Genomic DNA, 25,212 nt, shown 5'->3' with positions numbered 1-25,212 from the left:
TTTTTGAGACGGAGCTTCACTCTTGTTGCCCAGGCTGGAGTGCAATGGCGCCATCTCGGCTCACCTCAACCTTTGCCTCCTGGGTTCAAGCAATTCTCCTGCCTCAGCCTCCCAAGTAGCTGGGATTACAGGCATGCGCCACCACACCAGGCTAATTGTGTATTTTTAGTAGAGACGGGGTTTCTCCATGTTGGTTAGGCTGGTCTCGAATTCCTTGACTCAGGTGATCCGCCCGCCTCGACCTCCCACAGTGGTGGGATTACAGGTGTGAGCCACTGCGCCTGACCTCCATTTATTATTGTTATTATTTTTTGAGACGGAGTTTTGCTCATTGCCCAGGCTGGAGGGCAGTGGTGTGATCTCGACTCACTGCAACTGCCTCCCGGGTTCAAGTATTTCTCCTGCCTCAGCCTCCTGAGTAGCTGGGATTACAGGCGCCTGCCACCATGCCTGGCTAATTTTTTAGTAGAGACGGGGTTTCACCGTATTGGGCAGGCTGGTTTCAAACTCCTGACCTCAGGTGATCGGCCCGCCTTGGCCTCCCAAAGTGCTGGGATGACAGGCGTGAGCCACTGCGCCCGGTCTCCATTTATTATTAGTATAGACTCAAAGATTCTTATTTTATTTTGTTGGTTATAGTTAATTGCTATCTTTATTTAAATTTTTAAAATTAACATACAACTTTTAGAGGAGTGTTAGGTTTACAGTATGGAGAGTTCTTATATACCCCCTCATCCCAAGCCTGCTTTCAGTTTCCCGTTAACATTTTGCATTGGGGTGGTACATTTCTCACAGCTGATGAACCTATACTGATACATTATTATTAACTAAAGTCCAGAGTTTACCTAAGAGTTCTCTCTTGGTGTTGTACATTCTATGGGTTTTTACAATGTATAATTGTTACTGGTAGAAGACATCCCAGTTACCTGCACAGCGAATTCAACTGAGGGGCATAAAGGCAGAAAAAGAGACTGAGGCAAGTTTCAGAGCAGGAGTGGAAGTTTATTTAAAAAGACTTTAGAACAGGAAAGAAAGGAAAGTACTCTTGGAAGAGACCCAAGCGGGCAACCTGAAGGACAAGTGCAGTGTTTAACTGTGATTCTAGGACTCACATGCCGGTCCACTTCTGTGGTTTTGCATCCCTTTCCCACGATTCTTCCCTTAGGGTGGGCTGTCCGCATGCACAGTGCCCTTCTTACGCTTGGGAGGTGAACAGGTACATTGTGTTTAGGAAGTCGTGCACATGCCCATCTGAGGATTTCTTCCCTTTTCCGATGGAGTGCCCCCGGAAGGTCATACTCCGCCATTTTGTCTCTTAATGTGCCTGCACAGGGTCACTCACCAAATACCGGAGATATTGGTGGAAACTCTTTTTGCTTCTCCCTGGCGCCTACATTCAATTAACACTCTAATGTAATAGCTGTGGACCATCAGGAGATAATTTGGCACTGGGTGCTGAATTATTTTTAGAGAGGCAATGTGATTGTTGAACCTGACATTCCTGTGGGTGGGGGAAGAGCCCTCTCCTGCCCCTCTCATGCCTAACCACCTGCAACATAATGTCATGTATCTACCATTACAGCATCATACAGAGGCATTTCGCTGCCCTGAATATCTCTTGTGCTCTACCAATTCACCCTCATTTATTTTAATGCTCAAATTGTCCCAGATTTGGCCGGTGGCAGTCACTTCAAGCTGACTCTTGATCCTTTTGCTAATACGCTTATAATTTTTTCTAATACTTCTTTACTTTCTAGCACAAGATGTTCCCAGTTCCTCTTACATTTTTCCTGCTCAGCTCTAAAATCAGCCATTTCTTCAAGGGGCCCTGTTTTTTTTGTTGTTGTTTGTTTGTTTGTTTTGTTTTTTATTGGGGAATGGTATTTAGAAACCAATATATAGGCACTAAAACTTTTTCTTTTACTTAAGGAAGTAAATTACTGTTGAGTATATATTTTATCTTTCCCTTTTGGCTAACAAAGGAAAAGTTCCTTATGTGTTTCACTTTTTGGAAAAAGACATGTTAGAAACATCTGTGCTTTAGAGCATGTTTCCATATGATTACATGGCAGATTTCCCACACTGAGATTGAACTCTTGTTTCTTCACATCTTCAGCCGTATTTGCTATACATGGTCCAACACTATTGCTGACTAAGGAATGTATTTTAGTTTGTCATCATACTGTAAAAAGAAGAACAAGGGGCATGTGGCTTTTTGTCTTTTGCTATTAAGAATCCCCAAAGCAGTTTCTAAACACTGTCACCAACTATGAAATTTTGTAAAGAACTAAAGCGAATGAGTATCATATGACTTTAAACAGTTTTGAAAAGAAATTGTGGGGGTTTGCTTTTCTGGAAAATGTCTTCCTAATGTGATGGTTTCATACGGTGATTAGCTAGTATGTCAAGGCTGCTGTTACCTTATTCACTTGTGTATTAATAATACTATCTTTAATTTCCAATTTATTTGCAAGAACATTGTCACATCTATTTTGTGAGCATTAATTTAGTTAAAACTAGCTAACAACCTGTAAACACACATCAGGCCAAGTAAATGGCTAGACATAGTCACCAACTCCAAAAGTGTACGAGTAGAAGCATCGCTGCACGTTTCCACCTTGTGAGTTTCTCACTGTGTTCTCAAGTGTGTCACACATCACTGAATGTGACATGTGATCCTCTGGCATTTGGACCAAGTGAAGGTGCTTGTGCTAGATTATATATCAAATATCAAAAGCTTAATTTAAATTATTATTTAAAAATGTAAACAGAATTTCATTGCACTTCAGTGGACCCTGTATTCCAACACAAACCCCTAGGGTAGGTGCACCCTGGATTAGAAATTACTGTTTTAGAACTTTCCAGAAGAATAAATTTACTTCTTTCTGGTAGGAGAGGTTGGTAGATGAAACGAGAAGAATCCTAGCTGAGTAGTAGCCCAGTGGCACAGACTTTGAGGGTGTACAAACACTAGCTCCAGGATGCTCAGGAAGGAATCTGAGCAGTTCTTCTCTGGAATCTCCAGAATGTTTTTCTCCTTGGTGCTTTATGATCTTACACCTTTCCTCATCCCAGTAGGTAGGCAATTCAGTAAAAGATAGTAGTGAAGCTGGCACAATGGCTCACACCTGTAATCCCAGCACTTTGAGAGGCTGCAGCAAGAGGATCACTTGAGCCCAGGAGTTTGAGACCAGCCTGGACAACAAAGTGAGACCCCCATATCTGCAAAAAATACAAACAATTAGCTGGATGAGGTGGCAGAAGCCTGTGGTCCTAGCTACTCAGGAGGTTGAGCCGGGAGAATTGCTTGAACCCCAGGAAGTCAAGGCTACAATGAGCCATGATCACACCACTGCACTCTAGCCTGGGTGAGAGAGGGAGATGCTATTTCAAAATAGTGATGATGATGATGAAGCAAACAGTGGGAACACTAAACTAGTTTAGTGGCGAGGGATATAGATTGCAGCAGGTAACCTGGAGTAAGAGATGTTCAAGGGGAGGCAGAGTATAAGTAGGAGATAGGAAGAGAAGAGGGATACATCATTCTAAACAACGGGAACAGCATATTTGAAGGTCTCATCTGTGTTCACATAGCTTGAGGAAAGATTGAGTGTGGCTGCATGCTCACTGCATACCGAGAAAGAAAGATGTCTGTTTTTAAGCAGTAACATGGAAGACAGCCATACAGCTATATGCCTTTTCAAATGCTAACTAAGTATCTCTTAAACAGAGACTGGCCTACTGGTTAAGAGTCTGAGTTCTGAAGTTGACTTAGGTTGATATCCCAGCTCCATCACTCCGGGATCTTGGGCAAGTTACTTAATCTTTATTCCTGTTTCCTTGTTGGGACTATAACAATACCTATATCATAGTGCTGTGATTAATTTTTAATCACTTAATGCACATCAAGAGCTTAGTTTAGTGTCTGGCACGTTGTGCTCATAACTTTGGCTATATTTCCCTGACCATTGTGGTTATTGTTTTTCCTACTTCAGGAGGGCTTAGAGGGAAAATCTAGTTTTTCTGGAGAAAACCTGAAGGATCAAATAGCCCAGTGATCAAAACTTCATAGTCTGCAACCTCAATTGAGCTGAAATTAAAAACCTGCACTCACTTCAAATCTCTACCCTACAACTTTTCTTCTCATTTTCAACAGATGTTCCTCCACCCAACTCCTACTTTCTTGGAAAATACAGTCAACAGATCAGGTTTCAGGTCTCCATCACCACAACTTCAAACTCACCTGCACCTGCCTCCTTTCTGTCTTTCCCTGTCATTGGAAAGACATCCTTCTTTCAGTCAAATTAAAATCTCTCTGTCTGGTTCTGTAAGCCACCCCTTCATAGGGATGGCTTTCCATTGATTATTTTTACCTTTTTTCATGACTTTATCTCCTCTCTTTAGTTTCTTCTCATTAACAGTTAAACATTCTCAAGTCTCTCCCAATTTAAAAAGGCATATATGCTGCATTCATTCCAGAAGCTGTCTTTCCTGTTGTTATTTGCAGCCAAATCTATCTACATTTGTCCACAACTATCTTTGTTTTCTCACTTCTTATGTATTCCTCGGCCCACTACGTTTATTTTTCTGTCCCAATCATTTTGCTTACTCTGTTCTCACCAAGATCATCAGTTAATTTCTAGTATTCAGATCTACTAGATATTTTATAGCCTTGATTTTACTTGACTTCTCCATAGCATTTGGCATCTATCATTCCCCATGCTCTTCTTCTCGTGGTTGCATACATGTTTGCTGTTGCATCTGCCTTTCTGGCCATTCTTCTCAATCTCCAGGACAACCCACTCCACTGCTTGTGACTTAAATATTAGTGTGCCTCACTGCTTTGCCCTAACTCACCTTCTCTTCTCATCTTCTGTAATGGTCTCTTTCCCTTCTGTGAGTTCACTGACTGTCATTTATGCTCATGGCTCCCAAATTGGTCTTCAGCCTAGATTTCTTTCCTGATATCCAGATTTTACATCTTTTTTTATTATTTATTTATTTATTTATTTATTTATTTATTTATTTATTTATTTTTTTGAGACAGAGTCTCACTCTGTCGTCCAGGCTGGAGTGCAGTGGCGCCATCTTGGCTCACTGCAAGCTCTGCCTCCTGGGTTCAAGCCATTCTCCTGCCTCAGCCTCCGGAGTAGCTGGGACTACAGGTGCCCATCATCACACCCAGCTAGTTTTTTTTAGTTTTAGTAGAGACAGGGTTTCACCAGGTTAGCCAGGATGGTCTCGACCTCCTGACCTCGTGATCCACCCGCTTCGGTCTCCCAAAGTGCTGGGATTATAGGTGTGAGCCACCATGCCTGGCCTCCAGATTTCATCCATACCAGAGTATTGGAAAGAGGAGGAGGAGCTTTTATTTCCCTAATGATTCTGCTCCTCATTTGAGGAGTCTGGCTCCATCCCAAAATTTTGTGCGTGATCTTTCAGTCCTGACCACAGAAATTACAAAGCTTTGTCTGCCAAGCCTCATGGGGAGAAACTGCCCTCCCCATACCAGACTTGCATGTGCACTACAGTGCACTGAATTTTTCTAGAAGGATTTGTGGTTAAGGACTCAGCTTTCCCACCTCCCATACCACCTCTGGCCAGCCCTGCTCATAAGCATATCTGCATTCCTAGCCATTCTGTAGGGGAAAAGGGACCACTGGGGTGCTGGTGCCTCTTTTTGCTTCTTGCTTGCAGTTAGTGAATAAAGGCTTGATTGTTATTTTCAGTTCAGCTCATTGTGCTAAATACTACCTGGATACCTGATTGCTTGACACCATTCGGTGGACTCTTTCTATTTGAGGACTTGTGTCTCTCTAGCTGAAGAAACTTTTCTTGTGTTATTTTTGTGGCTGGGGTTTGGTGAACTTCTTGGATCAATGGGTTTATAGTTTTCATCAAGTTTGGAAAACTTGGCCATTCTTTCCATTTTTTTCTTATCCTCTCTTTACTCTTCTTCAGAATATACATATATTAGACCCCTTAAAGTTGTGTTTGATGCTATTCTTTCATTTTTTCTTGTCCTTTCCCCTGTGTCTTTCATTTTGAATAGTTTCTATCACGATGTCTTCAGTTGCACTGCTCTTTTCTTCTATAGTGTCTAATCAGCTATTAATCTGAATTCAGCATTTTTTCATCTCAGACATTGTATCTCTAGAAGTTGGATTTGGTCTTTTAAAAATATATTAAAAATATATTTCATGTCTCTCTTTAATATACTAATGCTTTCCTCCATCTCCTTGAACATATGAAATATGGTTTCAATAACTGTTTTAATGTCCCAATCTACTAATTCTGTCTACTGTTTCTATTGATTTACTTTTCATCTTGTTAAATTAAATTTAGCCTAGGCCGGGCGCGGTGGCTCAAGCCTGTAATCCCAGCACTTTGGGAGGCCGAGGCGGGTGGATCACGAGGTCAGGAGATCAAGACCATCCTGGCTAACACGGTGAAACCCCGTCTCTACTAAAAATACAAAAAAATTAGCCGGGCGTGGTGGCGGCGCCTGTAGTCCCAGCTACTCCGGAGGCTGAGGCGGGAGAATGGCTTGAACCCGGGAGGCGGAGCTTGCACTGAGCTGAGATCCGGCCACTGCACTCCAGCCTGGGCGACAGAGCGAGACTCCGTCTCAAAAAATAAAAAATAAAATAAATTTAGCCTAAAGCTGCCTCTTTACATATTTTAAGTTTGGCCTAAAGGCTTCCTTGTACGTTATCAACTGTAGCCTACCTAGATGTGTAAACAGACTGTAACTTGCTCTTGTAACAAGTAGCAGTGTCTCAGCCAATCACAGCAACTGAATTTTGGCCAGTCACAGGTGGCCAGCTGTTTAAGCCAGCTTTAATAAGGCAACAAAGCAGCTGTGACCAATCCAGCTATTTCTGTATCTCACTTCTGTTTTCTGTACATCAGTTTCCTTTTCTGTTTAAAATGTTATTGACCATGTGGCAGCCCTGAAGTTGCTCTGAACCTATTCTGGGGGCTGCCCAATTAATGAATTGTTCTTTGCTAAATTAAACTCTATGGAATTTAATTAGTTTAATTAAAAAAAAACTCTCATTCATTATGGGTTGTATTTTCCTACCTTTTTGCCTGTCTAGTAATTTTTTATTGGGTGCCAGACATTATACATTTTACATTACTGGGTGCTGGATATTTCTTTATTCCTATAAATATTGCTTGAGTTTTATTCTGGGATCCAGTTAAGCTACTTGGAAATGGTTTGGTACTTTTGAGGCTTGCTTTTGTCAGAGGGGACCAGAGAAGTGTTTGGTGTAAAAGTACATTTGCCCCACTATTGAAGTAACAGCCCCCTGAGTATGCTACCTGATGCTTCATGAATTACGAGGTTTTCCACGCTGGTTGGAAACTATTTTCAGCCCAGCATGAACCTTGGGGATTTATCCCTTTGCTTTTTTGTGCGATTCTTTCCCTGGCCTCAAGTTTCCTTACTATACATTGTCTGATCAGTAATTAGCCTAATACTCTTTGCAGCTCTGTGGAGCTTTTTCTGTGTGTGCAGCTGTCTCTTATCTGGTTCTCTGCTCTATGAAATCTAGCTGCTGTGGCCTCCTTGGACTCCTAGCTGCATTTCCTTGACCCCCAGGGATATGGAGTCCTTCTCTCTATGCTGAGGCCTGGAAATTCTCTCCAGTAAGTCAGCTTGGGCAATTGTAGAGCTCATCTCAATTGTTTCTCTTCTCTCAGGGATCACTGTCCTGAGTTTTTTATTGTCAAATATTTAAAAATATGTATTTTAAATCTTTTGTGCTGTTTTGGCTGTTTATTTATAGTTTAAGGCAAAAGAGTAAATCTGCTCCCTGTTACTCCATCATGGCCAGAAGCAGAAGTCTCATCCTTGCACTGTGTTTTAATACTTCCTCCCTTCCATTTTCTTTCTTCTTTCTTAAACGCCTATTAGAAAATTGTACTTCCTGGATTGACCCTTAAGGTCTCCTAATATGTTCCTCTAGTTTTTAACTCTTTATATTTTTGTCCTTCGTTCCGGAAGATTTACTTGATTTCTAATGAATTATTTATTTCTATAATTATGTGTTTAATTTTTAAAAGCATTTCTTTATTCTGATTTTTTAATATGTAGCATCATGATCTTACTTTATGGATGCACTAATGTGGGGTCTTTTAGAATTTGGGTTTCTGTGACATTCTCTTCTGTTCCAATATTCCATTTCTTTAAGAGTCAATTTGTTCTGTTTGTCCTTTTCTTTTATTTTTCTCATTGTCTGGCAATCTTTGGGTATTTTTTTATATATATATATATTTTAAAGGAGACAGCAGGTTGATTTTTTTTTTTAAGTAGCTAGTATTAACAGAGTCTTTCCCAAGAAAATGAAGGCATGGGTTTTTGAGGCAGAACTTATCTCTGGAAGCATCCCTGTAGGGTAAGTAGGTAAGTAGGGTATGAGACATTGCAAGATTGTGGACAGCAACTGCCAGAATGCTGAACTCTTTACTTTGGCCTGCTGAAGAGTGCAGTAATATTGCCAGGGTGGTTAATTCAATTAAGAAGAACGGATCTATAATTTTTTGCCTAAGGGTGACTTAGACAAATGCCTGACTGCCTCAGGAAGGGGAGAGGCAGGCAGCAGAGGAGTGTGGGAAGCTTTTTACCACTGCTATTCTGTTGACTGACTTTTAATTAACCCATTAGTGTTTGGACCTCCTCCTTTTCTTTCCACCTTCCTGCTATACCTAAGTCAAGACCAGCGGCCTTTAGATATTTTTTATTACATAATTCCAATAGAAAAACAACAACAACATTGATGATGCATTCCCAATAGATGTATTGTTATTTATCTATAAGTTAAATACACGTATTACTGCACATATTTTTATGCACATCATAAATCACATGCAAAATAAACATTTGAAAAGGATGCCTTTTATAGACATTAGAAAAAGGATTTTAAAAGCTTTTTATGACATGGGGTCTTGCTCTGTTGCCCAGGCTGGAGTGCAGTAATGTGATCATAGCTCATGCAGCCTTGAACTCCTGGGCTCAAGGAATCCTCTCACCTCAGCTTCTTTTTTTTTTTGAGAGGGAGTCTCTCTGTCAACCAAGCTGGAGTGCAGTGGCACAATCTCGGCTCACTGTCTCCCAGGTTCAAGTGATTCTCATGCCTCAGCCTCCTGAGTGTCTGGGATTACAGGTGGACACCACCATCCTCAACTAATTTTTGTATTTTTAGTAGTGACAGAATTTCCCCATGTTGGTCAGGCTGGTCACAAACACCTGACCTCAAGTGATCCACCTGTCTTAGCTTCCCAAAGTGGTGGGATTACAGGCATGAGCCATCGCTCCTGGCCCTACCTCAGCCTCTTAAGTAGCTGAGATTACAGGCATGAACCACTGTGCCTGGCTTAAAACCTTTTTAAAAATATTTGAAAAATAAAAGTCTTAATATTTGCTCTCACACCATGTTTACTGGTCTCGAGCCCCTGAGACATCTGGTCTGTTCACATCTCTCTGCCTTCCTGATCACCTTTCTGCTCCCATGAAACCTACCTACTCAGAGTGCTCTCACTTGTTGCTTTCTCCCTTTTTTGTGTACCATGTTCATGGAAAGCCCTTATATAGAAATTAATGGAAAACTGTCTCTGTACCACAGAGAAGATAAAGGGAGATATCCCATTGCTAGCTCTGGAAGAATTTTAAGCTTAAATCTGTCCATGAGTGGATGACATGGCTTTTTTACAGGGCTACTGTGGGTCACACAAGTCCTGTAGAGCACCTATTGTAATGCCAATGACAGTGTCAGTTTTTTTCTAAGTAAAATTTCTTCACATGAAAGAGAGACAAAATCCTGGAAATGTAACACAATGCAGCAGTTATTTAAAGCCAAGTTCAGTGCCTTCTGAGTAGGATGCATCTTACTAAACATATATTTGAGAGACTATAACATACTAGACACAGAAGAGAGGACAATGAACAAGATAGACATGGTATCTGTATTAGTCTGCTCAGGCCGCAGTAACAAAATACTACAGACTATGTGGCTTAAACAACAGAAATTTATTTTCTCACAGTTCTGCAGGGTGAGAAGTCCAAGATTAAGGTTCTGGCTCATTTGGTTCCCGGTGAGGCCGTTCTTCCTGCTCACAGATGGCTACATTCTTACTGTGTCCTCATATGGTGGAGAGAACAAGCTCTCTGCTGTTTCTTCCTATAAGGACACTAATCTCATCGATTCAGGGCCCCACCCTTATGACCTCATTTAACCTTAATTACCTGCTGTAGGCCCTACTTCAAATACAGTCACATTGGGGATTAGGGCTTCAACATGTGAATTTTGGGGGTACACAATTCAGTTGGTAACATTACCTGTCCTCATGAAGTCCACTACAAAACACATATATTAATAAGCAATGACACATGTAATGAGAATGAAACGTAGTAAAGGTAGTAACTCATCTGGAGGACTTAGAGTAAACTGTTATTCTCTGTATACTTTTTGGCATGCAGAAAGCGTACATAAGCAATACACGAAAGCAATGTTTGCAATACACGAAAGCAACGTTTAGGAAAGAGTAAAGCTGCAGAGATAAACCTGTGGCTTTTTTTTTTTTTTTTTTTTGAGATGGAGTCTCGCTCTGTTGCCCAGGCTGGAGTGCAGTGGCCGGTTCTCAGCTCACTGCAAGCTCCGCCTCCCGGGTTTATGCCATTCTCCTGCCTCAGCCTCCGAGTAGCTGGGACTACAGGCGCCCGCCACCTCGCCCGGCTAGTTTTTTGTATTTTTTAGTAGAGACGGGGTTTCACCGTGTTAGCCAGGATGGTCTCGATCTCCTGACCTCGTGATCCGCCCGTCTCGGCCTCCCAAAGTGCTGGGATTACAGGCTTGAGCCACCGCGCCCGGCCAAACCTGTGGCTTTTGACTTGAAGATAAACCATTTACATTTTATGCAGGTCACAATGTTTTGTTTGTTTTAGTTCAAAAGCACTTAAAATCTTGAGCGTCATAACTGATGTCTTGTTTAGCAGTATACATTGTTTCTCAGTGAGAGGTAATAAAAGGTTATGAACCCACAATAGCAGGTTCTTCTGACTTCTCAGTGCAACTGCTAAGACCATAGAATTGTGAGTGTTGGTCATAGGGAGGCAGTGAAGAGCAACTGAAACAAGTGTAAACACTTTCTTATCTCCTTGTGATTATTTGGGAAACTTCTCTGCTGTTTCAGAAAAAAGTCAAAATAAAACACCATCCCAAGCAGGGACTGAGTCCCCATTTGTCAATCCTAGGGCCTGGATCACACACTGTCCTCTGATCTTGCATATACTGGTGTTATTGGTGATCCATCCACGACCCTTTGAATCTTTCTTACGTGTCTATGTACATCAGCCAACATCTCCTAATGATGAACACCTGCACTTTGGTTGGATGCGAGCCAGAAGTGGCAGATTTGTCTCTGGGACCGTTAAACCACAAACGTGCAAGGGCAACTGGAGTGCAGGTTCCAGGGGTCATAAAGAACCTCTTCAGCTGACGTTGGGGTTTCAGATCCACTTATCTCTACTGCAATGGGGTACTTTTCTCCTCCTGCAAAAATAGAAAGTCACAACACAGAAAACTGCAAATTTTGTACTAAATTAACAACTTATGCACCATTAAAGGCAATGGTTTGCCAACTTTCATGTTTATTGGAGTCACCTAAGGACCTGTTATAACGTAGATGAAAATACGAACCTCTCCCTCACAGTTGTTGAGCCAGTAGGTCTGAGGTGGGGCTGGAGAGTTGCATTCCTAAGCTTCCACGTGGTGCTGATGCTGCTGGTGCTTCCACTTTGAGAGCCATTGCTTTAAAGAATCTTGATGTTCTTCTTACCCATAGCTTAGATGATTATATTTCCTATAGTCTCTGTTCTTTTCATGGGATCTTCACATACAATATACTATATACAGTTTTCCATGTGATTGTATTGTATCTACTTGACTGTCAAAGTTTCTTATTGGTGACGGTAGGACATTTAGAATTTTCTACTTCTATGGATGTCCTCATCAGCAGTTGTCCACGTTAGCAGTTCTCATACCTAGTAATAAAATATTAACTTACTTCATATAATTTTAAAAACAACAATCTCATGCTTTTCAGATATAACAATTAATATATGCAAATATATTGCAAACAGAGTACAGTTACTCTCAAAAGTTGTGAAGTTTAGAATCTTCCAGGACACTTTAACATCCATGAAGTGATTCACTTTGAAGCAGAAGCTCCTATCTGTCCTTTATTCTGATATGTTGGCATCGTGTTTTCCAGAGTGAAGAGCAAGGTTCCCTTGGGAATTTGTGGGCCAAAGTGTTTCTGAGAAGTGGAAAAATCGATGCCAGAGAGCTGTGAAGAAAGGAAAAGGAAGCCATTAGCTGAGAGGGCATAGCACATATGGATACATAATTTCTGGGAATCTGAAAGATGGGAAATCCTGGAATACAATGCAGCTATCAGTGAAAGGAACATAGAAGACCTGAACTCTGGGCCTGAGTCAGCCGTGGATTTACTGAAAGATCCTGGGCATTCATTCATTCATTCATACATCCAGGCATTCAACAAATAGATCTTGAGCCACCTATTAAGCACTGAGCACTGTTCTAAGGGCTGGGGATCCAGGAGTGAATGAAATACACAATGTTTCTGCTCTCCTGGAGCCTACAATCTAGTGTGGATGAGGACAATTGTGTGAACAAAAAATATTTGTTGAATTGAATTGAAATATTATGACGTCAAGTAATGCTACATGCTATGAACAAAAAGAAAGAGGAACAAGAGACAGCGAGGGAGAGGACCTCTCTGAGGAGGAGACACTGGATGCAATGACACAAGGAGAGGGCTGTGTAAATAGAAGGTGTTCCAGGCTTAGGGAAGAGCATATGCACAGGTTCCGGGACAGATGTGTCTCTGCCACATCCCAGGCTGTTCCATGTAAGGGCCCTATATGCAAAAAGGCCTCCAAATGCCAAAGGAGCTGAGAAATGGAAGAACGAGGCAGACAAATTCAGTTTGTTGGTGAAGGGTGGTTTCTTGGGGAACTCACAGACAGAAGCATGGTCTTGGGCAGCTGCAAGACAGAGGGATTTCCCATGGTTACCCTCAGACTCAGAGATTATATACTAGAGGGAGGGAGGGTACATATTCCAAAGAGACAATGAAAGACTACTGTCCAGAACAGACAAGACTGCTATGTGTGTCATAGCCTGTATAGCCTGTACTTGGTGTGATAGTATTATGGTTGCTTTGAACTCAAGGCTGGATTTGTAGTGAGTACATGTTCTTACATTAAGGACAGTAAACAAAGTAGGACTCAGGAGGGCTTCAGGGACTGGGGTGAATCAGAAGTCAACATGGTGGATTAGCATCCAAGATGCAGTCACGTTTGCCTCCACACAAGCACAGCAAGGAGGCTGAGCCCCTGCAGAATGAGGAGAGAGGGGGTGCAGAGGAATGGAGGCCAAGGGAGTAGTCAGTGGGGCCTGCAGCCTCTGGCAAGGATTTGAGCTTTATTCTGGGCCAGATAGGAAGCCATGGTGGAGATTTTAGCAGAGGAATGTCTAAATTAGGGAAAGAAGAAGTGGAAGGTTACCAGGCGCTTAGCTCCCTCCTGGCTCCCACAGACGCTAGACTTACCCAATTTTAATAATTTTTACACACTGAAGGGAACCCACACTAAATTGTTGTTTTTAAACAGCTGTTGTTTGGCTGGGTGTGGTGACTCACAGCATTTTGGAAAGTCAAGAAGATTGCTTGAGCCCAGGAGTTCAAGACCAGCCTGGGCAACAAAGTGAGACCCCCATCTCTACAAAAAAAGTTAAAAAATTATCCAGGCATGGTGGCACAAACCTGTAGTCCCAGCTACTTGGAAGGCTGAGGCAGGAGGATCACTGGATCCCAGTGGGGTCCAGGCTGCAGTGAGCCGTGATCGCACCACTGCAGTCCGAACAACTCCACCCCCAAAAAACCCCAATGGTGTAAATTCACATTCTGCTCAGATAACTATTATATCAAAAAACTAGAACTTTACAAATTAGGGTTCCTCAGGTATTTAAACAATGATTAAAAATTTAATCAAGTAAACTCTTTCAAACTAAAAATGTAATGAAAATTATAAGCCAAAAGATATTCAAAACGGTTTGAACACCTTAAAATCTGATACATAGTAATATAATAGTTACAAAACTTTTCAGTATAAATCTCCAAAACCTTTTATAAAATGTCAATATTGTGGGTCTAAATTTGCTTTGTCACAATCTCTGTTCTTATATTCCTCTTCTCATACTGCTTCCCTGGATGCTGGAGGCCTTTCATCTGCCCTCCAGATCCATTCTCCTCTGGGCCTTCCCTGCTCCATGTCCTAGGAGACTTCTCTTGATGTATAAAATGCATCAAAAGGCTGGGTGTGGTGGCTCATGCCTGTATTCCCAGCACTTTGGGAGGACGAGGTGGGCAGATCACTTGAGGTCAGAGGTTCGAGACAAGCCTGGCTAACATGGTAAACCCCTTACTCTGCTAAAAATACAAAAATTAGCTGTGTGTGGTCGTGGGCACCTGTAATCCCAGCTACTTGGGAAGTTGAGGCAGGAGAATCAGTTGAACCTGGGATGCAGAGATTGCAGTGAGCCAAGATTGCACCACTGCACACCAGCCTGGCCAACAGGGCAAGACTCCATCTCAAAAACATGAAAAAAAAAAAAAAAAAAATGCATCAACAGAGTCCTTTACCCTCTGACTTTGGGTGGCTCCCACCAGTGGGAGGCATCAGCTCAAGATCAGAGGGTGGGGGAAAATGAAGTGTGCTCCCTTCCTTCAGGGTCTCCATTAGTGGGCTGTGTGGCTGACCCCTGTGCTCTCCAGGGTAATGGCTCCTCCTTCTCCCCAGGCCTAGAGCTAGTGAGCTTCCCCCACTATTGCTATTGTATTGTTTTTTGGTTTCTTTTCACCCTGCCTACGCTACTACAATTAGATCCTTCGTTATACCTTTCTCAGTTACTCTGTTGGAATGTGTCATGGGTTTCCCGTTAGGACTCTGACCTACCGATAGGTCATGACCTAGGAAGTCAGAGTGACCTTTGCTTACCAGTGTGGGTGATCAATATAGGTTAACAATTGAAGGGCCGGGCGTGGTGGCTTATGCCTGTAATCCCAGCACTTTGAGAGACCGAGGTGGGAAGATTGCTTGAGCTCAGGAGTTTGAGACCCACCTGGGCAACATGGTGAAACTCTGCCTCTACAAAAAAAAAAGAAAAAAAATTAGGCTGTTGTGGTGGTGCATATCTGTAGTTCTGCTACTCCAGAAGCTGAGGTGGGAGGATCACCTGAGCCTGGGGAGGTGGAAGCGGCAGTGAGCTGAGATCGTGCCACTCCAGCCTGGGTGACACAGCAAGACTCTATCTCAAAACAACAACCAAAACAGTTGAAGACTCAGGACCAGGGATAGGAGACGGTACTGTCTCCCACGAGACCATATCCACATAGAAGAGCAGAATAGGCTCTTTACCTTTTTTGGACAGCCTTTGCTCATTATGTAAGGAACTGTGGAGGTTATTGGCTCTAACCAGTCAGTTTTACTTTTTTTGTGCCCTTAGTCTTATGATCTTTAGGAAAATAATGCTATCTGAATGTCTTGATAGTGGAGCATGAGACAAGACAATGACTAATTACATAAGTTTGTGATGCCACCAATAAAAGCCATTTTGTAACTGCTTGTTTGAAGAAGGACCTGGCTTGGTTTAACTGATTATGAAATTGCTGATCAATTCAGTCAACCGAAACAGCAATTTTAGTTCTTCCTGGCCGTTCAGACCTGCAATGGTGAAACCTCTGCTACTCTAGATCTGGCTCTGTGTATACTTGGGAGCTTGGGGACTCACAAAGTGCCCAGGAGAGTGCACATACTCAAAGGTAGGGGCCCTTTCAGGGCAGCCCATTTGGGATCCTTGCCAGCTATCAGGAAAACAGTATCAGTGATGCTCTGTTAGCTGGTGCTGAAGAAAGAACCAGAAGAAAAAGAAACCACAGTTGCACCTTGAGGGCCGGTGTGCACTCTCTGGATGGATATCGGCTGGATCGGCAGTAAAGAATTTACGGCTCAGCAGGCCATGCCAGCATGGCTTGTACTTTGCCGGCTGGCCTGGTGTTTGAATTTCCCTGCCTTCAAGCTTTGGCTGTTCCACTGGGCTAGTATCAATCACTCTTTGATGTCTCTTCAGGCTGGGTCCTTTTTTCCTCCAGACTGCTGTGGAAACTAGCAACATAGCAACAATGCCGACATTCCCCCTGGGAGGGCTCTTGTTCAGCCCCCTTCCTGGCCAACAGCGCTGTGCTGTCCCCGCCGTGGCAGAAATGCACATTGTGCTGGGAAGGAGGAGCCAGCCATCTTGCAGACCCTGCTACTGGCTGGTCACCAAGCTGGGCACCTTGCAGCTTTTCTGTCACTGGTTTTCTAGCAGGCTCTGGCACTGCCCCATCAGCCCTCTGCCTTGTCAGGTGGACTCACTTTCTCATTCCCCTAGGCAGCTGCTCCATCCTACTCATTTCCTCCCAAGCCCCTCTCTTCCCTCCCTTTGTTGATGACCTATACTTTGCCAGGAACATAGGAGACACCAGGCTTCCTTAACCCCTGACCCCCTTAGTCAGATCACCTGCCTGTCCCTGGCCTGTGTTCTCTCCAGTGACAACCTCGGGAGTATCCCTCCTCCTGCCAAAGGCCAGAGTGGGGGCTCTAGGTCTGGTTACTTCTCTTGTGTCCTTTCCAGGGACATCAGGCCTTCTCTCATGGGTGTCAGCAATGTGTCTGTCAAGGGCTCCGCTAAGCTGGAGAGAGTGGCTAATTGAAGCAATAAGCCAAAAATGAAAATAACAGAAGCACCTGTAATCCCAGCACTTTGGGAGGCCAAGGTGGCCGGATCACTTGAGGTCAGGAGTTCGATACCAGCCTGGCCAATGTAGTGAAACCCTGTCTTTACTAAAAATACAAAAGTTAGCTAGGTGTGGTGGCACACCACTATAGTCCCAGCTACTCAGGAGGATGAGGCAGGAGAATCGCTTGAACCCAGGAGGTGGAGGTTGAAGTGAACTTAGATTGTGCCACTGTATTCCAGACTGGGCAACAGAGCAAGACTCCATCTAAAAAAAAAAAAAAGTGACAGTGAAGCCCTCATCACTCACTGCAGGGGCAGAAGCAAGAGGATCCCACCCTCCCCACAACAGAGCTCCAGCCAAGAGTCAAGTAATCAGCATAGATGTAGGGGTGAAGATCGTCTCTCTGTTGAGGCTTCTGCAGTTTTATGGTTCCAGGAACCAGAGGGAGGGAGAGAGGGGAGGGCCAGGAGTGGGAAAGAACTGAGTCAGAGCGGATAACAATGTCTTCGTGGCTCCCTCTTCCCTACTCCCTGAGAATAAGGAGGCCTTAACTGAGGTGCCTGAAGAAGGCCTTGGGCACAGGTGCGGGGCTGGGAACACAGGTGCATATAAGAGCATGGCTGGCAGGGGCCTGAGACCTTGACTGCAGCTCCCTCCAGGGACTGCAGTGCACCGGCTATGCCAGATCTGGTCTGGAGAGGGAGCCTCCCTGTGAGGCCCGCCTGGTACAGCCTTATAGTTGCCCAGGGTCACCCCTGGGATTCTAACTGGGAGCCGGACTCATTTTCTGCCTACAGGCCTCAGGCGACAGTACACAGTGGTGGTGTAATATCACCCACCTGAAATATCCCCCCTCGACTTTCTTCTTTCCACTTCCAGGCACTGTCATGCTTCTCTGAGTCCAAAAGCTGTCCTTCTCAAAGGAGCTGGCTGTCTCAGTTTCTCCATACCCTCCCGTTCACTCCTCAATACTCTGAAGTCTAGACTTTATTGTCATCACTCTGCTGCAACAGGTCTTCCCAAGGTCTCTAGGTTAGGCTGGATTCGCTGGAAACACACTCGGGAAGGAAGATTTGCATGTGGGAAATTCATCTGGAAATGCTCTTGGGGACAACACTTGTAAGGAGTGAGGAAAGTAGGACTGGGCAGAGGGAGAAGTTGGAGAAGGATGATGATTCAGAGTTGCCTGAAGTTAACGCAAGGGGGCCCAGCCTTGGGGGAACACCCAGCTTCCTTTTCCCTAGAAATGAAAGCAGTCTCCTGCCTGGCGGAGGGGGCGTGACTTACGCCTGATTGGCAGCTCCCAGGATGAGGAGCAGGGAATCGCTGAAAGTCCACCTTGAGCTCCAGCCTCTTGTTTTTAGAACAGTGCCTCACCCCTGTGGTTGTTGGATTGAGGACCCCGATTCCCTGTTCGTTGTTGGCTGGAGGCACCCGCAGGTCCTAGCCATGTGACTTCTTCAATATGGCAGCTTGCTTCATGCAAGTGTGCTGTCCAAGAAGGCAAGAGTCTGCTGGCAAGATGAGAATTACGATGCTACAGAACCTAAGACAGTATCCTGTCACCTGTGTCCCTTTCCATGGGTAGAAGCAGGTCATTGGTACTGTCCACACTCAAGAGGAAGGGATTACCCAAGGGCGTGGCTACCAGGAGGTGGGGATCATGGGTGGCTATCTTAGATGATAGATTCTGGAGCCAGACCATTTGGGTTCAAATCCTGGCTCTGTCACTTTTTACCTGTGTGATCTTAGGTAAGTGATTGAACTTCTCTGTGTCATAGTTTCTTTATCTGAAAAATGGGGCAGATAATAGTATCTGCTTAACAGGGTTACTGTGGGAATTAAATGAAAATGTAAAAGTGCTTAGAACAAGACCTGCACATAGGAAGCAGTAAGTAAGGATGGGCTATCACTCCCACCCCATCAGCTCCATGGGGCGGGTGTGCAATGGAGCCCTCAGGGGCAGTCCAGTAGCAGGCAGGCCCCAGGTAGAGGCCAAGAAGGGCGGGGGGGAATTGCAGCTGGCTTGTGTTTCCTGTTTTTATTGAATTATTCAACCCAATTTAAAGTCTGTCCTTGCCACGACTCCTCCTGCTCAGTGATATTACTCCCACAGCTTTAACCTTCTGGGTATATTTTTTATCACAATCCAACAGCAATAAATTTGACCTCATAAAGTACCAGCCCAATAGTCAGTGACTGTTTAATTAGGAGTTCTGATGGGCATGGAAACAAAGGCATTGTTTGGTGTCTGCTTGATTCAAACAGGAGTGGTGAGGTGGTCAGGAGACAGAACCATGGACCTGACTCAGGGAGAAAAATCTTGTTGAGTCTCTGAGTCTCTAGTCCATAAAACAGACTTTGTTTTTTACTTCCCTTTTGCTTTTTAAGGAAGTTGATTTGCATCAGCATTTTCTGAACTAGAGAGTTCAGGAAATGGGACAGTGAGGCAGCAGGAATAGTCATTCTAAGGTACGTCCCTTGCTGAGAAGAGTAAGCTACTAACTTCCCATAAAATACACCCGAATGACCCTCTGCCCATCTTCTTCCCCATTTTAGGTACTAAGAAGACATTAGAACTGGTCAGGATAAAACAATGGAGCCTTTCTGTGCTGGATTAAGTTTCCTATGGCTGCCGTAACAAATGAACACAAGCTGGATGGTTTAAAACAACAGAAATTGGCCAAGGAATGCAGCCCAGTAGGTTTCAGCCTTACTTTATCCAGCCCCTATTCAAGATGGAGTCACTCTGGTTCAAACACCTTTGAGAATGGCACCAGCAGATTGAGTGTCTGGTGGGGGCCTGTCTTCATAGGTGGCGCCTTCTCTGTGTTCTCACATGTTGGAAGAGATGGGCAGCTCTTTTATGAGGTCATTAATCCCATTCACCACCTCCTAAAGAGCTCACCTCTTAATACATCAGGCGTTAGATTCCTACATACGAATTTTGGAGGCGCACAAACATCCAGACTGTAGCATCCAGATATCCTGTACAGAACATAACTGTTTTCTTTTACCTCACATATTTGTTTTACTTTTGTTTTTCGCTTGCATATGTTTTATGGTGATTTGTTAACTTACAGCTCTCTGTTTAATCTGCATGTATAATTGTCATGTATCCCAAGAAGGCTTTTGTTTACCCTTTTTTTTTTTTGAGATGGAGTTTCCCTCTTGTCACCCAGGCTGGAGTGCGTGGCACGATCTCGGCTCACTGCAACCTCCGCCTCCTGGGTTCAAACGATTCTTCTGCCTCAGCCTCCTGAGTAGCTGGGATTACAGGCACCCACCACCACGGCCGGCTAATTTTTTGTATGTTTAGTAGAGACGGGGTATCACCATGTTGACCAGGCTGGTCTCAAACTCCTGACCTCAGGTGATCCATCTGCCTCGGCCTTCCAGGCCGGGCGCGGTGGCTCAAGCCTGTAATTCCTGCTTCGGCCTTCCAAAGTGCTGAGATTACAGGGGTAAGCCACGGCACCCAGCCATTATTTTTTATTATCCATTAATTAAACAGATATTTCTTCGTACCAACTACTTAGGATTATCTATTAGGCACAAAGAAAGGTGTAGCAACTTGGAGAATTGCTTCCCAGGTGGTCCAGTGGTAAGCAGCCGAGAAGCTGAATGCATGGGAAGGATGCATTCCTGGGGCACGTGTCCCAGAGACACTCACAATCCCTCAGGAAAGAAATCTTCCTGTGGAAGCACAAGGTAATGAGGAGTCAGTTAGTTGGGTATTAAAAGGAAGTGACCCCTTTGAAAGCCAGATAACAGAAGGTCACACAGAAGTGCAGAGAAGCATGTCCTTTCAATCTATCATACCTGCTCTGCTACGGCAGCTGTTCTCCACCTTGACTGCACGCTGGTATCACCTAGGAGCTTTAAAAATTGCTGATGCAAGAATCTCTACCCAGAGAGCTGAAATTCATTGGTCATGGTAAGGACTGGGCATCCACATTTCTAAAGCTCTCCTGGTGGCCACAGTGTGCAGCTACGGTTGAGACCCACAGTTGTGAGAGGAAGGAACAAAGGTGCCCTGGAGGCTAAACCAGTCTGGGGCTGGGCGTGGGAGGTATGTTAGGGGAGGAGCAGGAGCCCCACGAGGAAGTGAGATCTTTTCAACAAGGCGAGGCAGCCAGAAAGAGTGAGGGGGAAGGCTGGAAGGGGGTGGGGATGGCTTACACTGTCTTCCCCTCACGGAGTCTTTCAAACCAACTGGACATATGTTTTCTGCTAGAACGTCTGATTGGTGGCCCACAGATGCTCTGCTGAAACCCCTTCTGGTCCCAGAATTTTTGGACATTTTCCCACAGGTGGAGTTCTTCCCTTAGTCACTTCCTGGTGAAGTGACTTCCTTTGTCTGGGGAAAAATACCCGAGGTTCATTGTCTTATGCTAAAGAAATTGAAAACACAGACACAGGAAATCAAAGACATGAACACACAAAAACTGGGTTTAAGAGTGGAAGTTTAATAGGTGAAAGAAAGAAGAGAGAGCTTCCTTGTGCAGAGGGAGGGTGTCCGAGTGGGTTTCCGGGTTTGGGGCAAGATACGGTTGGTTTTATAGACGAGCTTGAAGAGGCCGTGTTTGATTTATATAGGCCATAGTGGATTGGTTGGGTCAACTGTTCCATTTACATAGCCCACAAAGAGGCTGGCCATCCTAGCCTAATCTTTTTTTCTGCAGATGGGGTCTCTACCTGGCCAGCGCCATGACACCTGCACACAAGACGACAAAGGGAGGAGGAACCTCCATATGGGATGTACCTGGCTTCCAGGTAGCCCTTTTCTATTGGCACAGCTGCTGCATTCACCTGTGCAAGCTTCCAGCTTGCTTATCTACGCTTGCAGCTTGATTTTCAGGCTGATTTTGTTAGAAATGTTTTGGGGCTGCTTTTTTATTAAAAGAAAATTCCACCAAGAACTCTTTTACCCTTACTAACTGCCTAAATAATTTCTTTTTTAACTCCTATATCACTGGCTGCAAAATTTGCAGCTTTGGCAGATTAATTGTGTTACCTACCTCCTCCCAACACAGTGGGGCTCCAGCCCAGAGACTCGAAATCCACCCTGAGTTCCAGCAGGATCTAGGCCACACATCTGAGATGAGCTCTTAGCACAGCCCCCATGGTTGCCTCAGGCTTTTGTTATGTGGTTTCAGAGGTTCCTGTGGAAGGTTCAAACCACAAGGACTAAATGAAAGATTATATGTTTTTATCACAAAGTCTGGCACATAGTAAGCATCTCATACATGATACTTTTGTCCATATTATGACTTACCTAAAAAGAAAAAAAAATCAAGTAAATTTAAGAAGACAACTATTGTCTTAATTCCCTCGACTTCACATGGTTCTGTGATATGGAAGGAGAAACTCTCCTGGTGAGAAAAGTCCTCTGAGTGCCTGTTTCAGGAATGCAAATAAAAAGGGACCAAGCAGGTGCTGATTCCCCAGTGTCCTCACCAGCATCCTTGTGGTGCTGTGTGAATGCCATCAGCCCTACTGTTCTCTGCATCTCTCCAAGTAGACCCCGCAAAGGCTGGTGAGGGACACAGGCTTAGCCCATCTCATGTATCAGCTGGTCTGGACCCTGCACACCCTAACATGGTGCTCAGCAGTTCCTGGCTGTTTGGGAACCACTGCTCAGCACGGGCAGTGTCCCCTCCTATAGATGTCACCCCGTAACACCCTCCCTTTCAGACTGGAGTGGAAATGTTCCCTATCAGACAGAAAGATCCTGAAACAAGACCGCTTCTAAGGTTGAGTAGCAAAATGAAAGTGAGATTTCCAAACAGATTTCTTTTTCTGAGACAAAGACCTATTATCAGCTCATTTTGAGAAAATGCTGTGTGTTTTGAACACATATGGGGACTGAATACATGTTCAAATGATGACTATTTGTAAGCTTTTATATATTCATTACAATTTTCCCCAACTTTTATTTTGAAAACTTTAAACCTTTAGAAAAATTTAATGCCCAGACAACCTTCATCTAGAATCACTATTAATGCTTCACCATGTTTGCTTTCTCTCTCTGTCTCTCTCTCTCCACACACACAAGTGCACTTTAACAGCTCTGACATTTAGATGTGTCTTACAGTTGATAATGAGGCATAGCTAAGTGACATTTTCCTTTTTTCCCCAGTGGTTCAAATATTAACGGTGAATCTTACAATTGATGGCATCTTAGATTCAATAGACAACAGAACTGGAAGCTGCTCAGTCTGCCTTACTGTCAATGCTACACAAATGCCAGCTATCATTACTATATTAATATAATGGTGAATTTGTCTAATTCTTCTTATAATTTTGTCCATTTCGATTTTGTATTTGAAATACAAAGCTATGTTGTTAAGTGCATATACATTTACAACTGCTTCACCTTCCTGGTGAACTGAAACTTTTTTCTTTTCTTTTTTTTTTTTTGAGAGGGAGTCTTGCTTTGTCACTCAGGCTGGAGTGCAATGGTGCGATCTTGGCTCACGGCAACCTCCACCTTCCGGGTTCAATCGATTCTTCTGCCTCAGCCTGCTGAGTAGCTAGGATTACAGGCATGCATTACCACGCCCAGCTAATTTTTGTATTTTTAGTAGAGACAGGGTTTCACCATATTGGTCAGGCTGGTCTCAAACTCCTGACCTCGTGATTTGCCTGCCTTGCCCTCCCAAAGTGCTGGGATTACAGGTGTAAGCCACCGTGTCCTGCTGAAACTTTTTATGATTATATAGCAGTCCTTCTTTAGTAATGCTTTGTGCCTTAAAGTTTATTTTGTATGATATTAATATAGTGAAATTAGCTTTCTTGGTTAGAATTTACCTGGTATATCTTTTGTCCTCTTTTACTTCAAATTTTCTGCATCCTTATGTTTTATTTTTTTTTTGGGGGGGGGGTTTTATAAAAACCTAAAGCTTTATTATTTAAAAAAAATATAGTCTGATAACTTTTATTTTGCTGGATCACTTAGTCCATTTGCTTTTGGATTCATTTCTATTATGTTGCTTTATGTTTTGTATTTGTTCCTTTTTTTTTTTTTTAAGGTTTGTTTCTCTCCTTCCTTGTCCAAGTAATCCTTTTACTGGGTAATTTTTTTTTTTTTCTTTTGAGACAGAGTCTTGCTCTGTCACCCAGACTGGAATGCAGAGGCGCGATCTCAGCTCACTGCAACCTCTGACTCCCGGGGTCAAGCCATTCTCGCTCTGTGTGCCTCAGCTTCACAAGTAGCTGAGACGACAGGCATGTGCCACCACATCTGGCTAATTTTTTGTATTTGTAGTAAAAATGGGGTTTCACCATGTTAGCAGGATGGTCTTGATCTCCTGACCTCATGATTCATCCACCGTGGCCTCTCACTGCGCCCGGCATTTTTTTTTTTTTTTTTGAGATGGAGTCTTGCTCTGGTGCCCAGGCTGGAGTGCAGTAGCATCATCTTGGCTCACTGCAGCCTCCATCTCCCAGTTCAAGCGATTCTCCTGCCTCAGCCTCCAGAGTAGCTGGGATTATAGGTGCCTGTCACCACGCCTGGCTAATTTTTGTATTTTTAGTAAATACGGGGTTTCGCCATGTTGGCCAGGCTGGTCTCAAACTCCTGACCTCAAGTGATCTGCCCGCCTCGGTCTCCCCAAGTGCTGGGATTACAGGCGTGAGTCACCGTGCCTGGCACTGATTGGGTAATTTTATTTCACGTTTTCCTCTAGCACAGGGGTTTTCAGTGTCTACACTATTAACATTTTGGACTGGATGATTCTTTGCTGTGTGGGCCGCCCTGTGCATCGTAGGATGGTTAACAGCTTCCCTGACCTCTATTCACTAGATGCCAGCAACACATCTCCAGCCGTGGCAGCCAGATATGTTTTCAGACACTGCTGAATGTTCACTGGGGGACAAAACTCAGCCCCTCCCCACTGAGAAAAACTTCTTTGTTAACGAGGTTACTCTAGAAATTTTAACATACTTAAACTCATCTATGTCTCAGATTAATCAGTGTGTTTATCCTTCTCCCAAACACAACTTTAAAGTACTTTAATTTTCCCTCACCTGTATTTTAGCTGTTTTAAAAACTCATTGTTTAAATTAAAAAAAAAATTTATCATTGACAAATAAAACTTGTATTTATTTATCATGTACAACATGATGTTTTGAAATATGTATACATTGTGGAATGGGTAAATTGAGCTAATTAAAATATGCATTACCTCATATACTTAACATCTTTTGTGTTAAAAAACACTTAAAATCTACTCTCTTAGTGATTTGCCAGAGAAATGTGACAGTACCTGGAGTGGGGCAAGCAAGTTAAGGGTGGGTTATTCCAGGTGGGTGATATTTCACTATGATTGTATATGACTG

This window comes from Rhinopithecus bieti, unplaced genomic scaffold (genome assembly GCF_001698545.2).
Source record: "Rhinopithecus bieti isolate Rb0 unplaced genomic scaffold, ASM169854v2 scaffold_13207, whole genome shotgun sequence".
Taxonomy (NCBI): domain Eukaryota; kingdom Metazoa; phylum Chordata; class Mammalia; order Primates; family Cercopithecidae; genus Rhinopithecus; species Rhinopithecus bieti.
The sequence above is the reverse complement of the archived record's forward strand: the minus strand, read 5'-3'. Positions refer to the sequence as shown.